Source organism: Camelina sativa, chromosome 2 (genome assembly GCF_030686135.1).
Source record: "Camelina sativa cultivar CO46 ecotype springtype chromosome 2, ASM3068613v1".
Classification (NCBI taxonomy): domain Eukaryota; kingdom Viridiplantae; phylum Streptophyta; class Magnoliopsida; order Brassicales; family Brassicaceae; genus Camelina; species Camelina sativa.
The window spans coordinates 5,448,444-5,454,289 of NC_141881.1; the positions used below are offsets into that span (position 1 = coordinate 5,448,444).

The 5,846-nt window shown below is 41.6% G+C and overlaps 1 non-coding gene across 1 annotated transcript; it reads left to right on the plus strand.

Annotated features, from left to right (window-relative positions):
• Positions 1-5,380: 5,380 nt before the first annotated feature.
• Positions 5,381-5,487, plus strand: LOC147948321 (small nucleolar RNA R71). The gene has a single exon (XR_015586103.1). It is a non-coding gene; the product is annotated as a small nucleolar RNA R71 (small nucleolar RNA).
• The last annotated feature ends 359 nt before the right edge of the window (positions 5,488-5,846 follow it).

The following is a 5,846-nucleotide window of genomic DNA, read 5'->3' on the forward strand; positions in this document are numbered from 1 at the left end:
GCTCCACTTTTGCAAAAGTGCCAACCTCTTACTATTCTCCCTCACTTCTTCCTCACTCTCACTTTCAATCTCCTCTTGTTCAATCTCAACTGCTGGCCTCTTCCCTTTGGCCTTGTGTCTCCTCATGAACTCATTAAGGGTTGGCTCCTTTTCTTCCTCACTTTCAGTCCTCTCAGGATCTTCCTCAACTGAATCACTCCTTGGATACGGCATCTGGCTCGATCGGTCAGCTCGACCACCACTCGGTCGAGTGATTGCTCGAGTGGTGCGTCGAGTGGTTCTCCCAGATTTTCCTCTTGATTCAAGGCCATCATCACGACGTTCCATGGAGGTTGCAGCCGCTTGTTGAGATTTCCTGGTCATTCTTGAAGACATTTTTGAATAGAGCTGAAGGGAGTAGACTCAAAGCTCAAAGTTAATAGGTTAGTGACCCAAAAACTTGAAAGAACTAAGCTTGAGCAAAAGATGAACTTTGAGAGAGATTTTAAAACTTGAATTTAGTTGTTTTGAGCAAATGAGAGAGTGTGAGAGGTATGGGATCGTGTAAGCTCTATTTAAAGAAGCTAAGGGGACAAGAGGACAAGGGTGGAGCATCCATACCATTCAAATTTGAAATGGGAATCTTTGACTTGCTTTTTGCTGCAACTCGACCCCACACTCGACCAACACGTGGTCGAGCTCCCTTGACCAAAGTTTGAAAATTCATTTTTTTCTTCATTTTCTTCCCTCCACTCGATCATTCTAGAGGAATGAGAGTCGAATGGGCCTTACTTCTTTGCCAACTCGGTCGAGTACCTCTCGTGGGCTGGTCGAGTGGGCTTGCGTTTCTCCTTCCCCAAGTCCAAATTTCTCCATACCCATCTACACTTTCATTAAAAGGCTTGCCCAACACAAACATAAAAGAGAACACATCAAAACTACTAAGAAATTAAAGCACATTTACAAAGGATACCTTAGGGACTTCCTCCCTAGTGAGCTTGTTTAAAGTCACTAAGCTTGACTTTGGTTGCCTTCTTAGACTTGGTTTAGATACCAAGGAGGTGATGAAATCCTCCCTGGAACCTCTTGATCACTGTGAAGTTGATCCTTGATCACCTCACCATTAACACATAAACCATACTTCTTCTTAATTTTGAGCCTTGGTCTTGCTTTCATCAAAGACCTCTTGTTTAGCTTGACTTGGAGATCCTCAACCATACCAGTCAACTCTTGAACTGACCTCTTAAGCTTTTCCACAGAATCTTCTTGAAGTGAGGGCTCAGCCTTTGGAGTTGTCTTATCACTTAAACCTCCTTGACCACCTTTGTCCTCTATAGTAAATGGTTGATCATCAATGGTAGGAAGGTTGGTTGGATTATAGATGTTAAACTTCATAGCTATACCCTCAGCAATGTTCAAGGTCACAAAACCTTCCTTGACATCAATGACTGCCCCAACAATGGCTAAGAATGGTCTCCCAAGAATGATAGGATCTTCAGGCTCCTTATCCATCTCTAGGACCACAAAATCAGTGTGAACCCTTGCTCTCCCTATCTTCACTGCAATGTTCTCCAACTTGCCAACTACATCTCTATTTGACCCATCAGCTAGGCATACATGGAGGTTGGTGGACTTGAAATCAGTGTGCCCAAGCTTTTGTGCTATGGAGTATGGCATCACACTGATTGATGTTCCCAAATCACATAGGCACTGGTTGTAGTGGAGATAGCTAAGTGTGCAAGGCAGATAGAATGGCCCTGGATCCTTAAGCTTAATTGGGATGATCACTCCTCCAAGGTCGTCAAGATCCTTCTCATCTTGAGTTTGAGCCTTCTTCTTTGACAAATCAAGCAAAAAATTTCTATAGAGAGGATATAGTTCACACTGTTCCAAGGCAGGTCCTCTCGCTTCTTCTTGATAAGCAATGATGATCTCTTGAATGGCCATCACTTCCTCTTGTTTCTCAACCACAACTTCTTCCTTCAAAGCTTTCTCATCCTCTTGTTGCTTAGCCAACATCTCCTTTTTCTCAATGATTTCCCTTAATTCCTTGATCTTCTGTGCTTTGAAACGTCCTGGGAATGGTAGAGGTGGTTTGTAAGCAGGAGGAATATACTTGGCAGGTTTAACAGCTCCTGATCCTTCAGCTCGATCGACCACTCGATCAGGCACTCGGTCGAGTGCTGGCTCGAGTACCTGGTCGCGTGCAATGGCGGATTCAGATTTCTCTGCACAAACTTTACTCAAAGCTTCAATAACTGACCAATCCTCCCCATCTTGAATATCACTGTCCCCAGTGACTTCTTCATCAGATATATGGATGGCTTTTGCAGTGAACTCCCTTGGATTTTGAACAGCTTTTCCAGGGAGGTTGTTGGGTTTAGGAGCAGAAGTAGAGGCAATGTTGCTCTCCATATACTTCACTCTAGAGTTGAGACCTTCAAACTTTATATTCAGGTCATTATACTGGGATGTGAGCCTTTGATTCAACTCAGCAAACTGCTTGGCTTCCTCAATCTTTTTTTGTGTTTGCCCAATCAACAACTGTTGCATTATAGCTCTTAAGTCTTGTTATTGGCCTTGGTTAGTCTGAAACCCTGGTGGGGGACACAAATGAGGCTGGAACACTTGATGTTGTTGTTTGGGGACATAGTTTTGTTGCTGTTGAGGCTGTTGAGGTGGATACACTTGGTCTTGTGGATTAGCTACATTGGTGCTTCTATAGGAGAGGTTGTTGTTCTTGAACCCTCCTTGGTTGTAGCCTTTGAATCCACCTTGGTTTTGCATATAACAAAGCTCAGCAAACTCATTCTCCCCTTCTTGAACTGGAACCTCTTCCTCGCCAATGAAGTGAATGGACTTTTGTTGGCTAAGGAGGATTTTATCAAGCTTCTCATTGACCATCTTCAAATCCTTCTTGTATTTGTCCTCTTGGTCAGTGGAGGTGGACCTTATGGTTCTGTCATAGTCCTCATTATAGTTGCCATCTGACTGAGCAAGGTTCTCAACTAATTCCCATCCTTCTTCCACATTCTTGTTGAGGAAGTTGCTGAAACAAGAATTTTGTATGGTGGTGGTAGATGAATGTGTGGTAAATGCAAAGATGAATGGAATGATGGATGGGTGTTTCAATTCCCCTTATGCTGTTGCAGTATAAGAGGTATCAATCCTAAATGAGTGTTTGTGAACAATTAAGATATGCATATGAATCTAAGTTAAGACAAATGTGAAGATTGTTTGTCACTAACAATCCTAAGATGGAAATGTAAAATGCAGAAAATAAACTACAAGAACTAAGAACTAGATGCAAATGAAACTGAATGATTGTAACAGTAATGAAGCAAGAACAGAAATAGGAACTACTACTAATGAACTAATGCAAGACAGGTAATGAACTGAAAACTAAATGAATACAACTAAAATGAAACAGGAATGAAACAGGACAATCACAAATCATAAACTAGAGTTCTGGGGATGAACTCGAGCAAGCACTCGACTGAGTATAGGTCGAGTGAGAGGTCGAGTTGGCTAAATCCGGAAAACAGAGCAATGCTAGAAAAACAGAGCAACACAAGAATCAAATCAAACGACAAGCAAGCAACAAGATTAAGACTAAGATATCAATAAACAAGGAAGGTCCTGAGGATGGATTCATGGGATGAACTAATCATTGTGGTTATCTAACTTGGTCAACAAATCTCAAGCAAACTTTGAGCTAACCTCTAGACATATAAATCTAAGACAAGTTTCTCCCACTCTCATGGTCAAGAAACAATCAAACCTATGCAATTCTAGACTTGTTCTCACACAGTAAAGAATCTACACAAGCAGGCATTAAGAAATACATCTCAAACCAAACAAGACCTCTAATCTCTTAGCAAGCCTAATGGTAAGCTCTAGATCTAGCCTTATCTATGCTTCTTAAACATTGGTGTGATGCTAAGAAGCTTGAAATCAGATCCTACCCTCTCAGATATAGGATCAACATTAAGAACATCTAGCCTAGAAAAGATCTACAGCAATCAAGCTTGACAAAATCACATAAACCACAAGATCAATCCATCCTAACCCATCCTCAAGATCCTAAGGAAACTACTCACAACAATACATGATGAACAAAGTCAAAAACCCAGAAAATATTGAAACTTGCATTATTAGAAAGATGAAACAAAGATCTATAATATTGATGAAAGGATGAAACTCAAATTCTCAATATCTTGAAAGTTATAGAACCAACAAAATACAAGAATCTAGTATTCTTTCTTAAAAAAGTACAAGATCTTAAAAATAAAAAATGCAAAAGGAATAAAGCTAAAAAAAGTAAAAACTAGGTTTTGGGAATATCTAAAAAGCTGGACTCCTTTGGTGGCTGCAGGTACAAGGCCTTATATAGGTGAGGAGGTGGAAGCCCTAAAAATACAAAAAGTCAAAGTAGTCAACGGCTCGGTCAACTCGACCAGTGCTCGGTCGAGTGGCTGGTCGAGCTGGCTTCTCTCGTGCAATCTCCACTCGGTTGAGTCCTCCTCAGCACACGGTCGAGTGTCTGGTCGAGTGTGCGGTCGAGTTGGACTCCAGACCTTGTTGTTTCGGCCTTAACTCTCTTGCTTTCTCCTCATGATTGCTTCACTTCTCCTCAGCATTGCATCCATGCCCCTTTTTTTTTTTTTTGTGCACCCAAACTTATATTAGAATTAGACAGTTACAAGAAGATGAAGCCGATTCGGACATTCCCGGACAACAAACTTGAAAGGTAAAGCAACTAAACCACAAATCAAAGATAGAGACACAAACTTGAACAAGCTTGATAGGGTACCAGGAGAAGTATTGAAACTAACTATCACAAGAACACCCATGAAAGAAGTAGCAATCAATACATAAACCTCGACTGGAATAGAGTAAGTCACCATACATTGTGACGTTAAACGAACTGCCTCATACAAGGACAGGTTGACGCCGGAGGAGTCTCCGGTGAGCAAAGAACGTTGGAACAAAGCAGACGCTAAACCAACAGCGATGGTTTTTGGCTGGACGCAAACAGGTAAGGTTACATCAGAGAAATAACCGATGAACCAATTTCGCCGAAGATGGGCAGAGAAGGAACCAACAGCAGTGGTTCTAACCTGGAGACCAACAGCATCCATGCCCCTTAAGCTCCAAAATCACCTGTTTATGCATGAAAAGATGCAAATGCAATGCAACTAAACTCTAATGCATGATTTGTCCTAAAGCTTATGCAATAATGGTTAAAATGGATAGCAAAAGATGCAAAAGATGTGAATATACTAAGGGAAAACAAGGTAAAATATATGAACATCAGTTGCCATTAGAGGCTGTGTCAAGAAGCATCCTGATCTTGGGAAGCACTCCTCTATACAAGGTGCTTAGGAGTGACTCATTGCTGAAGCCATGGTGAGGACACTGAGTCTGAAATCCTTTGAACCTCTCCCAAGCTTCACAAAAGCTCTCATTGTTTCTTTGAGCAAACCCAGAAATTTCATTCCTCAATCTAGCAGTCCTTGCATTTGAGAAGAATTTTGCCAAGAAAGCCTTCTTGCAAGCATTCCATGTGGTTATTTCTCCAGTAGGAAGAGTCTTCTCCCAAAGGTGAGCCTTATCTCCAAGTGAAAATGGGAAGAGCCTCAACTTGAATCCATCCTCACTCACTCCATTAATCTTAGTAAGACCACATATTCTATCAAATTCATCAAGGTGGTCTAGAGGATCCTCCATTGGCAATCCATGGAACTTGTTGGCTTGAATCATGGAGATCAATCCACTCTTGATCTCAAAGTTGTTGTTTGGCACTGTGGGAGGCACAATGCCAGCTCTCTGGTTGTGGGTATTGGGTGCATCTCCAGCACCAATGT